This window comes from Mirounga angustirostris, unplaced genomic scaffold (genome assembly GCF_029215605.1).
Source record: "Mirounga angustirostris isolate CCGP_5_RB_7025 unplaced genomic scaffold, mMirAng1.0.hap1 SCAF_5, whole genome shotgun sequence".
Taxonomy (NCBI): domain Eukaryota; kingdom Metazoa; phylum Chordata; class Mammalia; order Carnivora; family Phocidae; genus Mirounga; species Mirounga angustirostris.
The window spans coordinates 45,306,299-45,323,865 of record NW_026991713.1 but is presented as its reverse complement, the minus strand read 5'-3'; the positions used below and the strand labels follow the sequence as shown (position 1 = coordinate 45,323,865).

At 39.2% G+C, this 17,567-nt stretch overlaps 1 long non-coding RNA gene across 3 annotated transcripts in view; it reads right to left on the bottom strand.

Moving 5' to 3' along the window:
• Nucleotides 1–217: 217 nt before the first annotated feature.
• LOC123843495 (uncharacterized) overlaps nt 218–17,567 on the bottom strand; it is a 104,548-nt gene continuing 87,198 nt past the window's right edge. For all 3 annotated transcript variants that reach the window (XR_010411436.1, XR_010411435.1, XR_010411437.1), the window contains one exon: nt 218–1,048. This is a non-coding gene — a long non-coding RNA (uncharacterized LOC123843495). The remainder of the gene's footprint in view (nt 1,049–17,567) is intronic.

Here is a 17,567-nt window from a genome sequence, read left to right as displayed (position 1 = left end):
GATTTCCTATTCTGTGCTTAACTTATGCTCTCCTGTACAATATAGAATCAACTAAAATGAATCCTACTTTTCTGTTTGTTCTTCAGTGTGATTTATTGTATGCTAAAGGAGTTTGATATGGTATGGATTATTTTGCTGAAAGTATTTAAAAATATTTCTCATGTGATTTCCATACATTCCCCCCCTTCTTTTGAATTTAAATTTAAATTGACGAGAGATTCCATGAATAAGCCACCATTATTAGAGTGGATAAAGCTTAGACTTCTTTACTTGTGACTACTACAGTGATAATTGAGAACTGAGTTGATTCTGGAAGAAAGAAAAAAAAAAAACAGTTGACACCCTTAATCCTTAATCCAAGCAACGGAGGGAGTCTCTATCATTGGTTTTCACCTTTGGGTATATATTGAAATCACCTGAGCATCTTTTAAAAGAAATACTTGTGTCTGGGCTTCACTTCCAAGGACTCCAATTTACCTGTTCTGGGGTAGAGCCTGGGTATTAGGACTTTTTAAGAGCTCTTGCAGCACGTGAGAATTATATAGGGCATTTTTTGGTTTTTCAAGATTTTTTTTTTAAGTAATCTCTACACCGAGCGTGGGGCTCAAATTTACAACCCCAAGATCAAGAGTTGCATGCTCTACATGCCAGCCAGGTGTAGAGCATTTTTAAAAACACGTGCCAAGGCCCCTGTCTAGACCAAGTAAATCAGAATATCTGAAGGTGAGGCTCATGCATAGGTTATTTATAGAAAGCTCTCTAGGAGATCTAACTTTAAACAGGTTGAGAACTAAGTCAGAATGTCCTAAAGCACTATACATAAAAGAAGCTTCAAAAGAGTGGGGCTTTTCATTTTATGCAGACAACTATTAGTAGCAGTGCTGTATGCTGTCTTTATGCAGTAATAGTTTCTAGTAATCACACTATGTCTTATAGCTACATCACTTACCAGATCATTCCTGTGTCAGTTTTTGATGCAGTCTGTTTATTCCTATAGCTGTTCCAACATGCCTTTTCTCTTTTCGTGGTGACCCATCCTCATGACATACTATGGGATAAAAATATAAAAATCTTTGGGTTTGATAGTGTCACCGTATCATTAACAGGTTAGGGAAATACTGCTTGACAAGCCTTTATTTGAAAACCTAGGGCTAGTTGTTTTAAAATCAAAATTTTCAGATTTTAGAAAACAGAGTACCTATATTTTACTCAAACTCTCAAAAGAGTCTTAAGATAGCAACCATTCTCAAATACACTAATATTTCTATGGTGAATGTATGAATAGCACCACTAAGTGTGGTAACTGAATATTATAAAGAGCCTCAGGTCAGGTCAGTTTTGTCAGCAAATTTAGGAAGAACCTTTGTTTTCAGAGCCTTTTTTGGATATGAGAATTATAGATAAGGAATTGTGGCTCTTTTTGCTTTAATCTTAGCTGTATTTTATTATAACATCCTTTGTAATTGGATATTTAACTAGCTCAATCTATTCTTTCTCTTTACTGAGTGAACAATTTATTTTAAAAACACTTACATAGAATTCCACCTAACAGTATAATAAAACAGTACGTACTGCCTACCTAGGCAACCTAAGGGTGTACATACCATTTCTTAAAACACTGTTAGGCAGTAGAGAAGAGGAAGGTGTCTGTGGCTCAAGGCTTTTGAAGCTTTTGAAAGAGATCTGAAGACTTAAAGGAGTCCAAGAGAACAATGAATTGATACAATTGGTCATTCCATTAGTTTTTCTCATTACTTGGGTTAAGGTATGCCTCAGCCAAGGTGCATATATCTCTTTCTTGTTTCTAACTCCTATATATGTAGGATGCTGCCTTCAGAAATGCCAACCCCATCCCAATTAAAGACCTAGTATAGAGAAAAATCATGCAAGGTGAGGTATCATAAACTTTGCCTTAATGCCTGTAGTATTAACAGATGCTCCCTGTTATATACAATGCGTATATTGGAGCCCAATCATCTGATGTCCCTGGTGTTTCATCTGCTGTTCTGATGTCATCACAATGAGAAAAAAAGTGCTGTAGCCATCAAATGTCAGGTGAATTGTACATGCTTTAAAGATGAAAACACAATTATGCAGTTAAATGATTTGATCTCCTAATGGAGTATCTGTTGCTGTAATTCCAAATGGTCCTGAATATTTTAAAAAATATAGATGTTCAATATATGTTTGTTAAATTAAGTTGTTTGACTGTAATCAGTGTTTCCTTTAAGAGTCACTGAAAGTTGATAATCAGAACATTTTTCTGGAGGAAAATCAAAAATAAAACCAGTCTGGCTACCTGAATTTCTGAGGACTGTGATGATTCCAACATTTCTCAATCATGTGATGTGCTATTAATGGTTTGGGAACTAAACAGTCAGGAAATGATAGTAAGGGCAAGGCTTCTAAAATTGTTTTCTCTGCCAAGACTAGACATGTTAACTCTCATTCATCACCCCTTTCAAAATTTACTTTATGGAGTGTTGTTGGAGTGGGGGGTGGGGTGGGAGGGATGGGGTGACTGGGTGATAGACACTGGGGAGGGTATGTGCTCTGGTAAGCGCTGTGAATTGTGCAAGACTGTTGAATCTCAGATCTGTACCTCTGAAACAAATAATGCAATATATGTTAAGAAAAAAAAGAAGAAGAAGGTAGCGGGAGGGGAAGAATGAAGCGGGGGAAATCGGAGGGGTGGACGAACCATGAGAGACGATGGACTCTGAAAAGCAAACTGAGGGTTCTAGAGGAGAGGGGGGTGGGAGGATGGGTTGGCCTGGTGGTGGGTATTGAGGAGGGCACGTTCTGCATGGAGCACTGGGTGTTATGCACAAACAATGAATCATGGAACACTTCATCTAGAACTAATGATGTAATGTATGGGGATTAACATAAGAATAAAAAAAAACATGTGGCAACTCTTTTTATGTTTGGGTTTGTTTTTGTTTTTGCATTTCTTTTTTATTTTTTTAAGGCATCTCTACTCCCACTGTTGGGCTTGAACTCACGACCCCAAGATCAAGAGTTGCATGCTCCACTGACTGAGCCAGCCATGTGCCCCAGATTTATTTTCTTTTTTAATTAATATTTGATTACTTATGTAACGAACTGAATCTATTAATTTTTTTAAGATTTTTTTATTTTTATTTGAGAGAGAAAAAGATTGAGTGTGAGCGTGCACAAGTGGGGGGAGGGGCAGAGGAAGAGGGAGAAGCGGACTCCCTGCTCAGTGGGGAGCCAGACACGGGCTCAATCCCGGGACCCGGGGATCATGACCTGAGCCAAAATCAGACACTTAACCAAGTGAGCCACCCAGGTGCCCCTATGCTGAATCTATTCTTTTTAAAATATTAGAATATTAGAGATAAAGCTAAAATATCCTTTTGCCTCCACAACTCAATAAACCAAACCTTCTACCTTCCCCCAAATAACTACTGTTAGAAATTTGAGATATTTTCTACACAATAATTGTTTTGAGTATATTTTCAAATCTTTTTTTTTTTTTAAGATTTTATTTACTTGCCAGAGAGAGAGAGCTCGCACAAGCAGTGGGAGCGGCCAGCAGAGGGAGAAACAGACTCTCTGATGAGCAGGGAGCCAGACGTGGGACTTGATCCCAGGATCCTGGGATCATGACCTGAGCTGAAGGCAGATGCTCAACCGACTGAGCCACCCAGGTGTCTCTGTTTTGGGTGTATTTTAACACACATTCTTTTTAATCAATGAAACTTTGTTATAATTAATACCATTTTGCTGCTTTAAGTTGGATGCCTACATTCAAGAAAAATCTATTAAGGAAAAAAGGTTAGAATATACCAAAATATTAATGTGTTCTTTCTAAAATTTCTACAATCCAAATGTGTTTCTTCTACCAATCAAGAAAATACTCAAAATAATCTGGAAATTACCCCTCTTCCCCATCTACCCATCCCCATCATTGTTTTAAATGGTATTCCTTATTAACTATCTTATTAGCAATCAATTAAAAGAATAAAATGGGGGCACCTGGGTGGCTCAGTAGGTTAAGTGTTTGCCTTCAGCTCAGGTCATGATCCCAGGGTTCTGGGATTGAGTCCTCATCAGGCTCCCTGCTCAGTGGGGAACCTGCTTCTCCCTCTCCATTTGTTCCTCCCCCTGCTTGTGTGTGCTCGCTCGCTCTCCCTCTCAAGTAAATGAATAAAATAACTTTTTTGAGATTCCCAATCGTGAAGCCTGAGGCAACAGTGTAATCCAGTCGTTAAAGGCTTTAACTATAGGGGCCCGTGGGTGGCTCAGTAGGTTAAGGGTCTGCCTTCGGCTCAGGTCATGATCCCAGGGTCTTGGGATCGAGCCCTACGTCTGGCTCTCTGCTCAGAAGGGAGCCTGCTTCTCCTTCTCCCTCTGCCTGTCACTCCTCCTGTCTTGCTCTCAAATAAATAAAATCTTAAAAAATAAAATGGGAGTTGAGTATAATATAATGAAAAGTAACTGGATACTCAAAGCAATACTTTAATACCTTCACTTTTGGATTGTTGCAAAAATTAATATAAGTATCACATATCTCTACCTGTGTGGTATATATTTTCAAATTCTGATCTTAGCTGTTTGCATTTGGAATTCTACATGGCAAACACCTTTGACAAAATTCTCAACACGTTGTCGTGGAGTTCTAGAACAAAGAACCTTAAGGAATAGTCTCAGCTCATTGCTCAGAACTGAAGCTAAAAAATATGTATACCATCTCATATGAGTGAGTGTATTGTTTTCTAACATGAATGCCTCCCTACCTTTGCATACACTGTCCTTTCTGCCTGGAATTCCTTCCCCTCTCTTCCCTTACTGATACTTCAGACACTGGCTTAGTGGGACTTCCTCCAAGAATCTTCTCAGGCTGAATTAGGTATCCCATACACATTCTACACTTTAACTACAGCAGTTACCACACAACATTTATTGATTCAGCATATTAATACTTAACCTTTTTCTTCAAACTACTGTTCTCCCCATTGCTAAGAACTATGTATGTGTTCTTAGAAATGCACATGTAGAAAAGGCTTTAAACATTTCTTTGGGACTAAATACAGTTTTTAAGTCCATTTGTGGAGCTAGAATAATAATAGGGATTCTATTATTTTCTCTTAATCTCATTAGGCTACAATCAATGTTTTAAATAGTGATACCATATAGGATTAGGGGCACCTGGGTGGCTCAGGTGGTTAAGCATCTGACTCTTGATTTCGGCTCAGGTCATGATCTCAGGGTCCCGGGGTTGAACCCTGTGTCAGGGTCCCCACTCAGTGGGGAGTCTGCTTGTCTTCCTCTCCGTCTGCCCCTCCCCCTGCTTACATGCTCGCTCTCTCTCTCTCTCTCAAATAAATACATCTTTAAAAAAATAAAAATAAAAATAAAATAACTAAATGGTGGTACCATATAGGATTACCAGAGAATAAACTAATTGGAACTGGATGTGGTAGATAAAGGTCCCCATATTTCTGTTGTGATCATCTGTGTAATGTTGCATGTAATAACTCAATTATAATTATAATGAAATTTGATCCTAAAGTTGATCTTTATAATGGACTAATATATTATTGAACAAGATTAATTCCTCAATTTTTTCCATAAAGTGGGGCACTAAATTGTGTCCAAACACTAACCATTCTCAAGTGTGTTTCCTCAGTGATTGATTAACAAGCAGCTTCTCTTTCAGTTACAACCTGTACCCTGGCATATATTGAAATATATTTTGAAATAACCATTTTTTTCCTCAATTTTAAAGTAATATATTCTTTACATAAAATTTTAAAAAATAAGAAAAACGTGTAGAAGGGAAAAAAGATTTCATAATCTTGCTCAAAGACAGGATTATTATTTTAGTATATTTAGTATTTTAGGAAGGAAAGAAAATATCTAAATCCTTTTGTGTGTCCTGGTGCAAAAGAAACCATGATTGTTGAGGGGGTCTGGTCCCAGGCATAACATTCTGTTTTGTTTCTCACTATTCGATGTCCTGTCTCACACCTGAGCAGTGAAATAGTGTGATAGAGATTAAGGGGCACCTGCATGGCTTAGTCAATTAAGCGTCTGCCTTGAGTTCAGGTCATGATCCTGGGGTCCTGGGATTGAGCCCCACGGTGGGCTCCCTGCTCAGTGGAGAGTCTGCTTCTCCCTCTCCCTCTGCTGCTCCCCCTGCTTGTGCTCTCTCTTTCTCTGTCAAATAAATAAAATCTCTTAAAAAAAAAAAAAGAGGGTTTAATCTTGAGGTAAGGAAACCTGAGTTTTAGCTTCCAGTCACCCAAAAACATTCATTTGGTGCTTCTATGCTTTAGGCACTGTGTTCTGAAGTTGGTGAATCAAAGATGAATAAGACAAGGACCATGCACTTCTTTTTTTTTTTATTTGACAGAGAGAGAGAGACAGCAAGAGGGAACACAAGCAGGGGGAGTGGGAGAGGGAGAAGCAGGCTTCCTGCAGAGCAGGGAGCCCGATGTGGGGCTCGATCCCAGGACCCTGGGACCATGACCTGAGCCAAAGGCAGACACTTAACGACTGAGCCACCCAGGCGCCTAAGGACCATGCACTTCTGATAAATGTGGGGGAGACAAATGTGTGTAACTACCATGAATAAATATGATGTGTCTACTGTGATTTTTTTAAGTGACTTTAGTTTTGCTTTCAGTTGCCCCTTTAAACTTCCCATAATCTTATATAAAAACTCCAACAAGCCCTTGACAATTCTCTTGTTCTTAGAAACTAGAGGGAGAGTAGGTCGGTGAACTGTGAGAGAACAGAGAACCATGTTCCCCTTTCCCACTGCAGACTTCCAGCCTGAAGCAGATTCAAGCTGAGGGTGGGGAGAAGACAAAGTCAAATTTGAATTTTTTTTTGCTTTTGTTTTTTAACCCAGGTTTGGCTATTCTAAATGCTGAATTGAGGCTGTTGTTAAATTGAAGTTTTGCTGGGCGCCTGGGTGGCTCAGTTGGTTAAGCGACTGCCTTCAGTTCAGGTCATAATACCGGAGTCCTGGGATCGAGTCCCGCATCGGGCTTCCTGCTTGGCAGGGAGTCTGCTTCTCCCTCTGCCCCTCCCCCCTCTCATGCTCTCTCTATCTCATTTTCTCTCTCAAATAAATAAAAGTCTAAAAAAAAAAAAAAAATTGAAGTTTTGCTGATACTGGTTGTTACACGGACTGAATGTTTGTATGCCCCCAAAATTCATATCATAAAATTCGAACCCCCAATGTGATGGCATTAGGAGATGGGATTTGGGGAGGTGATTAGGTCATGAGAAGGGCGCCAGTGTGAATGGAATTAGTGCCCTTATAAAAGAGACCCCAGAGAGCTCTCTGCCCTCTGGCATGTAAGAAACAAGAAAATGGCCATCTGCAACCCAGAAGAGGGCCCTCCCCAGAACCAGACTTTGCTGATACCCTGACTACAGACTTTCAGCCTCTAGAACTGTGAGAGAGTAGTTTCTGTTTATAAGTCATCCAGTCTGGTACTTTCTCACAGGAGTCTGAACAGATTAAGACACTGGTGTAGAAGTGGGGAGGGTGACAGAGGCAGGAAGAAGAGAGGTATGTAAAGGTAGTTTTGGTTGTCTAGGCATGGCAGATGGCTAAAGCTGGTGTTATTGGATGAATCTGGTAGATAGAAGGTTAAGGCCGGTGTTAGCTTATGGGATGCTTTTGTGGGCTCTCCGGAGGTTTCCTGCTGAGCCCCTCTTTTACAGTTCTTAACACCAGTAGATGCATCTCTGGTTCAAGTGGCTGCCTGCATCAGCTATCCATTAATGCAAACCATCCCAAACTTAGTGGGTTAAAGCAAAAACTATTTTATTTGCGTATAGTTTTATGGCTGGCAATTTGGGATGGGATCAGCTGGGAAATTCTATTCCACATGATGTCAGCTGGGCACACTCAGGTTTACAGTGAGTTGACAGGCCAGCTGGGGGACTAGTCAGGAAGGCCTCATATGTCTGGCCCTTGATGCTGACTCTTGGTTGGGCTTCTGTACATGACCTGCCTGGCATCCTCCAGTGTGCATTTCTTTACATGATGACACAAGTGTTCCAAGAAAGCAACTGTAGCAGCTGCATGTTCTCTTAAAGCCTGGCCTCAAGAGTCTTATGATGTGGTGGCACCTGGGTGGCTCAGTCGTTAAGCGTCTGCCTTTGGCTCAGGTCATGATCCCAGGGTCCTGGGATCGAGCCCCGCATCGGGCTCCCTGCTCGGCAGGAGGCCTGCTTCTCCCTCTCCTACGCCCCCTGCTTGTGTTCCCTCTCTCGCCGTGTCTCTGTCAAATAAATAAATAAATAAATCTTGAAAAAAAAAAAGAGCCTCATGATGTCATTTCTGCTAGTCATTACTCAAATAAGTCAAAAGGCCAGTACAATTCAAGGGGTGGGAAAATGTACTCCACCTCTTCATGGAAGGTTTAGTTACATTGTAGAGGAGAAGGGTGATTGAGAGGTGTGATGCGCTGGGGGCCATTATTCTAACAATCTACCACTCTTACTTCCTCAGTTCCTGGCCATATACCTCTTTCTGCTGAGATATTCTCACCTCTCAGGCAGCCCTACTGGGCAGGACTGAAGACAACTCGTGATAGGGTTTCACCAGGTGACCTACCTAAGCTCCATGGGAAAAATCTCTTGCTTTCACCACCCCCGCAAGTGCTGGCCAACTTCAGTGCAGCAGTCCCTCCTCTCTGGCTTTAGCATCAAAGAGAGAGTCAGGCATTTGCTTGCCCTTTGGAATCCCTGGTAGGGGATTCTTAACTTTCTTAGGCATGAGTCAGACACTATTCCTCTCTCTTATCAACCAAAGGAAACACTTTCTAAAGGTATACTTGAAGTCCCCTCCCCAACTGGGGAATTCAGCCCACTTTAAAGAAATCCTTCATTACTCTCCTTACTGAAGCATTCTCCTCTGGCCTCACTTTACAACTCTGGTCTGGCTGAGGAGACCAAGAGATATGCAACAAGTTGTCAAGATCTCCATGGAAGGCCGTGTGTGGTAACCTCCCTTCAGTCTCCTGATGTCTATCATACTAGCATCTCTAGCAGAATAGCAGTTTGAGTCATTCCCAACCTAACACAGTGAGAATTCTGCCACTAGCTGCTTGGGTGATCTAGGAAGACCTGGCAGAGAATATTAATTTAAGTGGGACATAAAAAGATAAAAAAGATGAGTAAAAGTTTGCCAAGTCAAGGTACTCCCTTCTAGAAGGTATAACACATCAAAAGACTGAGTTTTGAAGGGGTATGACTTTTGAGGGGAAAAAAAAAGTTCTCTGTGACTAGAGATTAGGTGGAAGGCAGTTGTATAAAATGAAGCCAGAGAGGTAGGTTGAGATCCATTCGTAAAGAACTCGAACACTAGTTGTATGATCTTGGTGCAAAAAACAATACTCATCTCTCTGTATGGAAAATGGGGTTCATATGCATATTTTCTATTCCACCATATTGTTGATATCAAATGTGTCAGTACAGGTGAAAAGCCTTTAGAGAAAATGTGTGGGAGGCAGAATAGTAGTCCCCAGAAGATGTCCATGTTCCAATCCCTAGAACCTGTGACTATTTACCTTACATGACAAAGGGGACTTGCAGATGTGTTTAAAGTTAAGAACCTTGAGATGGGGAAATTATCCTGGATTGTCTAAGTGGGTCCAATTTAATCACATGAACCCTTAAAAGTGGAGACCCTTTCCCGGCTGTGGTGAAAGAAAGAGATGTGCCAATAGTCAAAGAAGAGTCAGAGAGATGCCGGTTTTTAACATGGAGGAAAAGGAAGGAGGCTGTTAAGCCAAAGAATATGGGCAGCCTGTAGAATCTGGAAAAGGCAAGGAAACATATTCTTTCCTAGAGCCTCCAGAAAAGAATGCAGTCCTGCTGACACCTTAATTTTAGGACTGCTGCCCTAAAAAACACTAAGGTAATATATCTGTGTTGTTTTAAGCCATTAAGTTTGCGATAATTTGTTTCAGCACCCACAGAAAACTAATTTGACCGTGTCAGCTTTGAGAGGCAGCATAATGCAGCAACAGGCTCTGGAGCCAGAACAATCGCCTGGGTTCAAATCCTAGTTCTACCACTCACTAGCTGCATGACCCTGTTTACTTAACCTCTCCATATCTCAGGTTCCTCATCCATAAAATGAGGCTATAAATAGCACCTAGCTCATGAAGTTATTGTGAGAATCGAATAAGTCATCTAACATATTTAGCACAGTCTCTAGTATATATTAAGCAGTCAGTGTGCTCATGTCCATAGGGACATGTCTACAGTGCCATGCAACTGCAAGGTACCTCTGCTCTTTTATATTTATTGTTATTGCTATTATTCTATGAAAAAGATAACTCCCAATATTATATGAGTGAATTTTGCTCATGTAATTCACTTTGCAAGAGGTAAGAAAGAGGGGTACCTGGGTGGCTCAGTCGGTTAAGTGTCTCCCTTCGGCTCAGGTCATGATCCCAGAGTCCTGGGATTGAGCCCCGCATTGGGCTCCCTGCTCGGTGGGAAGCCTGCTTCTCCCTCTCCCACTCCCCCTGCTTGTGTTCCCTCTCTCACTGTGTCTCTCTGTCAAATAAATAAATAAAATCTTAAAGAAAAAAAAGAGGTAAGAAAGATTTTTTTTCATATCAAGCTATTTTATTATTATTATTTTTTTTTAAGATTCTGGGGAAAGCCAGTCTCCATGTCATGAAAACACTTAAGCAACCAGTGTAGAAGCCCATGTGGGGAGAAACTGAGGCCTCTTGTCAACAACTAGTACCATGTGATACAAATCCTCTTGTCAAGTCTTCTACCTGGCCAAATTCTTGACTGCAATTTTATGAGGGATTTTAGTCAAAACCACCCAACTAAGATGCTCCTGAATTCCTGACCCACAGTAACTGTGTTCATGAGAGATGCCCCTCTGTAGTTTTCCTTTCTTGATAATGTTTTTGTCTGATTTAGCATTAAGGTAATGTTGGCCTTAAAGAGTAAGTTAGGAAGTGTTACCTTTGCTTCTATTTTTTATACCATTGTAGATAACTGGTATCTTTTGTACCTTAAATGGTTGGTAAAATTCACCAGTGAAACCATCTGTGCCTGGTGCTTTCTATCTTGGAAAGTTATTAATTACTAATTCAGTTTCTTTAATGGATAGGCCTTTTATTTCTTTTTGTGTGAGTTTTAGTATATTGTGTCATTCAAGGAATTGGTTGATTTTATCTAAGTTTTCAAATTTGTGGGAATAGTTGTTTATAATACTCCTTTATTATCCTTTTAGTGTCCATGAGCTTGGTAGTGATGACACCTCTTTCCTTCCTGATATTAGTAATTTGTATCTTCTCTTTTCTATTTTTAATTTCTGCCCTTTATTTTTGGTTAGCCTGATGAAGGGTTTTCCAATTTTATTGATCTTTCAAAGAACCAACTTTTTGTTTTTCTGTTTTCAATTTCATTAATTTCTGCTCTAATTTTTATTATTTCCTTTCTTCTGCTTTAATTTGCTTTGAATTTAATTTGTCCTTCTTTTTCTAGCTCTCCTAAATTGAAAGCTCAAACTATTGATCTTTTTCTTTTTTTCTAAAATGCATTTCAGGGGCACCTGGATGGCTAAGTCAGTTAAGCATCTGCCTTCGGCTCAGGTCATGATCCCATGGTCCTGGGATCAAGCCCTGCATCAGGCTCCCTGTTCAGTGGGGAGCCTGATTCTCCCTCTCCCACTCCCCCTGCTTATGTGCTCTCTCTCTGTCAAATAAATAAAATATTTAAAAATAAATAAATAAGATAAAATAAAATAAAATGCATTTCAATGCTATAAATTTCCATCTAACCATTATTTCACTGCAACCCACAACTTTGGATAGGTTGTATTTTAATTTTTACTTATTATAAGACATTTTTTAAAATATTATTTTTTATTATGAAGTAAGCTCTACACCCAATGTGAGGCTTGAAATCATGACCCTGAGATCAAGAGTTGCATGCTCTACCAACTGAGCCAGCCAGGCACCCCATAAAATATTTCTTAATTCCTGTTGAGACTTATTTTTTGACCCATGTACAATTTAGAAGTATATTGTTTAATCTCCAAATATGTTGGGATTTTCCAGCTATCTTTGTTATTGATTTCTAGTTTAATTACCTTGTGGTCTAAGGACAAACTTTGTATGATGTCTATTCTTTTAAATTTGTTAGGGTGTGTTTTATGGCCCAGAATGTGGTCTGTCTTGGTGAATGTTTCATGTGAACTTGAGAAGAATATGTGTTTAGCTTTTGTTGGATGAAGTATTCTATAAATGTTAATCATATTCAGTTGATTGATGGTGCTCTTCAGTTCTACTCTATCCTTACTGATTATTTTGCTTGTTGGATCTGTCAATTACTAATAGGTATTGAAGTCTCAAACTCTAATAGTGGATAAATCTATTTCTCCTTGCAGTTCTGTCAGTCTTTGCCTCACATATCTTAAAGCTCACTAATTCTTCCTTCAGCCAGGTCTAGTCTACTGATGAGCCCATCAAAAGCATTCTTCATTTCTGTTACTTTGTTTTTTATTTCTAGCATTTCCTTTTGATTCTTTCTTAGGATATCCATCTCTCTGCTTATACTACTCATCTATTTTTCTATATTGTCCACTTCTTTCTTTAGAGCCCGTAGTATATTAATTAGTTATTTTAACTGCCTTGTCTCATAATTCAAAAATCTTTACCATATATGAATCTGATTCTGATGCTTGCTTTGTCTCTTAAGACTGGTTTTTGCCTGTTAGCATGCCTTCTATTTTTTTGTTGAAAGCTGGACGTGATATACCAGGTATAGGCCTTAGTGTGAGGTTTTATGTTTACCTGCTGGGAGTTGGGCTGTATTTAATGTTTGCTTTGCTGTGGTGTCAGAGGCTAAAATTTCCTCTAGGGTCCTTGTTTTTGTCTCCCCTATTGTTTTTGGGTATTCCTAGAAGAGGAATGTAAGAATAGAGTCTGAGGCTTGCAGTTCTTTTAGCTTTAATCTCCCGTTATTATGCAGGAGCCCTATTGATGAGGTGGCAACGTGTGGGAGAAGTGTTCTATAATCCTATAATTAAGTCTCAGTCTTTTAGTGAGCCTGAGTTGGGTATTTCTTTTCCCCCATGTCAAAGGCTAGAGGAGGCTGGAGTTGGGTATTTCCCTCCCCCCAGGTAGGTTTGGCTTTGGTAAAAGTCCAGTCAGTTAGGCTCTGGTAAAACAGTTTTCCTTGAGGGAGAACTTTGTTAAGGAGAACTGAGAGCTCTTTTGCGCTTTAAAAAATGATTACTTTCCCCCTCCCCCGGAGGGATTTTTCTTTGATCCTTACAGTGAAAACTTGGTATAGCTCTTAGAGGTAAAATTCAGGAAAGTGTAGGGGCCTTCCAATCCTGGGGCCCGTAGGAGCTTTTAACTCTCAAGCTAGTCTGCAATGAGTTTTCCAACAATTTGTTAGTTACAGTTTAAAGTTTTCCTACTAATATTGGCTCCAGCTGCTGGCTTTTGCTCCTGGGCTTCTGCTCCCTGTAAACTCTGATCTCTGTCTGTCTCTCAGGTTTTTTTGTTGTGGTTGTTGTTTTAAGATTTTATTTATTGACAGACACAGCGAGAGAGGGAACACAAGCAGAGGGAGTGGGAGAGGGAGAAGCAGGCTTCCTGCTGAGTAGGGAGCCCGATGTGGGGCTCGATCCCAGGACCCTGGGATCATGACCTGAACCGAAGGCATATGCTTATCGACTGAGCCACCCAGCCGCCCCTATCTCTAAGTTTTCAGGGCAGCAGTTTGCCCTGTGACTTCAGTTCTCTGCTACATCTAAGAAGAGTTGTTGATTTCAATTTGTTAAGCTTTTTTCTTGTTGTGAGGTTGGAAGTGACAATTTCCAAGCTCTTTATGTGTTAGATGAGAATCAGAAGTCACCAATATGGTTTCAATGTTAACCATTTATGAACTGTGTGATAATCATTTTCTCATCTGTGAATAATACCTACTTTGCAAAGTTGCAGAGATTTGGGGTTTATGCATGCAAATCACTTAGCATGGTACAGGAATTTAATGAGTGGTTGCTTTATTACTGGTAGATGGCACACTTTTCTGAGGAACTGGGCACATTCCAAATAGTAATCTAATCTGGACTAAGGATTAGCAACCTTTCACAATGATTAAACAAAGCCTTTATTTATTCACTTCTGCTTTCACTTGAAAACTGAAACTCAGTTCAGTTTTCAGTATCTTCTAACACTTTATATTATCATTCAGTAAAAATTGTTTTTCTAAATGATGAGTGTATTAAATTTCATTCCATATATATAAATTACTTTATTGATCCTCTTGTTTTATATCTGCAGTAGCAAATCACTTAGTACCAGAAAATTTCACTGGCTTAGAAATGGAAGAAATGAGACTGAGTCCTAATCCATCACTAATTAGCTGAAATGATTTGGGGCAAGTAATTTACATACTTGAGTATCAGTTTCTTCAAATGACAAACTATTTGAAATAGACAATCAAAAACCCCTTTCAGAACTAAATTTCAATCTCTCTCTCTCTCTTTTTTAGTAATCTCTAATCTAACGTCAGGCTCCAACTTATGACCCCAACATCAAGAGTCACACACTCTTCCAACTGAGCCACCCAGGTGCCCATAAATTTCAATCTTTTAATCACTGATCAAAATTAAGAACACTTTTCATTTATTGACTTATTAAATATTTATTCATGAGCTCTTGGGTATATTGCACAGTATTAGCCATAAGGCATTAAGACAAACAGAACAAAATAAACATAAAGCTTATAGTCTAGCTAGGAGTTAGGCATTATACCAGTATCACAAAAGTAAATAATTACACATTGTGGTAGGTTCTGTGAAGGAAACTGCAGTGTTGGTGAATAGTGAGCCCTAGAGGGACTGATTTTATTGGAAGTTCAAGAAATATTTTTCTGAGCAAGTGACATTAAGCAATGGCCATGTAAAGAAAGGGTAGGGAGTAGAGAGCATTCCTGGAACAAGAAATAGCCAGCAGAAAAGCCTGGAGATAGGAAGAGTTTGACACAAAGGTAGCTGGCTAGGCTGGAGTCTAGTGAGTAGTGGGGAAATGATGTGAGGAGGCTGGAGGAGGAAGCAGACAGGGACTGGATCCCCAAAGAGCCTTGCCTTCTCAGATTTTGGGTTCTCTCTTAGTGTAGTGCAAAATAACTGCAACATTTTTCCAAAGTTCCTTGAATCTGAGATTTAGCCTCACTCTGTGGACCTCTCTTTAAAATCTGCATTCTGCAGAGCAAAAGAACCTGTCTGAAAAAACTCATATCTATCATGACTAATACAAGAGTAGATCAATAGGCAAACAGTGAATTTTCTTTGGTATAGGGTTTAAGGCAAGAGTTCTGTGTTGGATACAGAGTGGAAGCCCATGGGAAGTTTTAAAAACTCCCACTGCTTTGTTCTCCCTTTTGAGAAATTTCATCTAATTAGTCTGGGGTATAGCAAGAGAATTTCTAAAAGCTTCTCAGTGATTCAAATGTGCAGCCAAAATTGAGAACAATTGGGAGGGAAAGCTAGAAAGCTCAAAGTTTTAACAGTTTTTGTTCCACCACATATGCATCCGTTTTCAGAAGGAATTTTTAAAAACAGCCAATATGCTTGCCAGGAACTGTTCTCAGTATTTCACAAAAGTAGACTCTTATAATTCTCACAATAACCCCACAAGAATATTCTAATTATTTCCCCCAATGGATAAAGAAATTGAGGCACAGAGTTTGAATAATTTGCCCAAGGCCACATCACTAGTAAACAGCAGAGCTGGTATTTGAACTGGGGCAATCTCTGGCTCCAAAGTCTTCATTCTTATCTACTTAGAACATTCTAAGATCTCTATTTTGGGGATCAGAAGGGAGGTGATAACCTGCCTGCTTCCCGCATTGCCAGTACAAGTTTAATAACTGCTTGTTAGACTCCAGGTCCTCCAAAAAACTAGACCTGATCCCTAATAAGAAAAAAAGAAAGAAAAAGAAAAGCACCCTATGGGTGCCTGGCTAGCTCAGTTGGTAGAGCATGTGACTCTTGCTCTCGGGGCTGTGAGTTCAAGCCCCATATTGGGCATAGAGAGAAATAAAGAAAGGAAGGAAGGAAGAAAGAAAGAAAGAAAAAAGAAAAGAGGAAAGAAAGAAGGAAGGAAGGAAAGAAAAAGAAAAGAGGAAAGAAAGAAGGAAGGAAGGAAAGAAAGAAGGAAGGAAGCAGGGAGGGAAAGAAAGGAAAGGAGAAAGAAAAGAAATGAAAAGAAAAGAACCCTATATAGGTAAGACCAGGAAAAAAGTCATAAACAGAAAATAATCTCTTCCCCCAAAGAGAACAACTCACGTGGTTTTTTTTAAAACTACTTAATGAAATTCAAGTGCAGTAAAAGTACTAGAAATATAAAAAATAGAAATCTCCAACTAAGTATGTTGGTAGATAAACTGAAAAAAAGACTGGTCACTGTAGTGGCCTAAAAGGTAAAGTTCAAGAACTTTTTCAAAGTGCGAAATAAAAGCAGACATGGAAATCAAGAAGGAAAACAAGCTGCTAGAGCAGAAAGGCAAGAGACCTAACATATAAACAATACGCACTCTGGACAGAAAAAAGAAACATTCAAGAGAGCTAAAAGATCTAATTTTGTAAATCAAAAAGGCTCCCAGAATCCAGGGTAGACTGAATTGATGAGAAAACACACATACACAACCTGATAAAAATTCCTGAACTCTAAGAATAAAGAGCAAATACTATTTGCTACCATTTAGAAAGAACAAATTGCTGAGAAAGAAAAAAAAGAGCCACATTTGCATTGGACTTACTGGTAACCCTAGAAGCTGGAAGGCAATAGAATAGCATCTTTAGAATGAAAAAAGGGAAGATTCTTTACATAGCTATTAGCCTGTCACGTGAAGAACAGTCTTTGAAAATGCGCAGTAATTCAGAGAATAGATCATTCACATGCCTCATCTAGAAAAATATTAAGGAAAAGATAACAAACAGATAAACTCATGGGTCTGATTAAGTGAAAAGAAAACAAAAATAGACACAACTGGGCATGAGAAAGAAGACATACAACATATTTCAGCAGATATTAAAAGAATTATGAGAATACGACTAGCAATTTTATAACAACAAATTTGAAAGCCTTTGATGAAATGGATAATTTTCTAGCAAAATATAAATTACCAAATATGTGTACTCTGTATAAAATTGCCATCTTATAAAAGATACAGTAAAGTTTTTTTTTTTAATTTACTACTTGATAAAAGGCTCCAGTACCAGATGGGATTCACAACTTTTAAAGAACAGATAATTCTGTTCCTTTTTAAGAAAGTTACTGTTTAAATTAGAAAGCTTCTTCATTCATTTTAAGAAATCAGAATAAATTTAAAAAATATATATGTTTTAAATCTTTTTTAAAAAAGATTTATTAGAGAGATAGAGAGAACGAGCAGGGGGAGGGGCAGAGGGAGAGGGAGAAGCAGACTCCCCACTGAGCAGGGAGCCCCACGTGGGGCTCGATCCCAGGACTCTGGGATCATGACCAGAGCAGAAGGCAGATGCTTAACCAACTAAGCCACCCAGG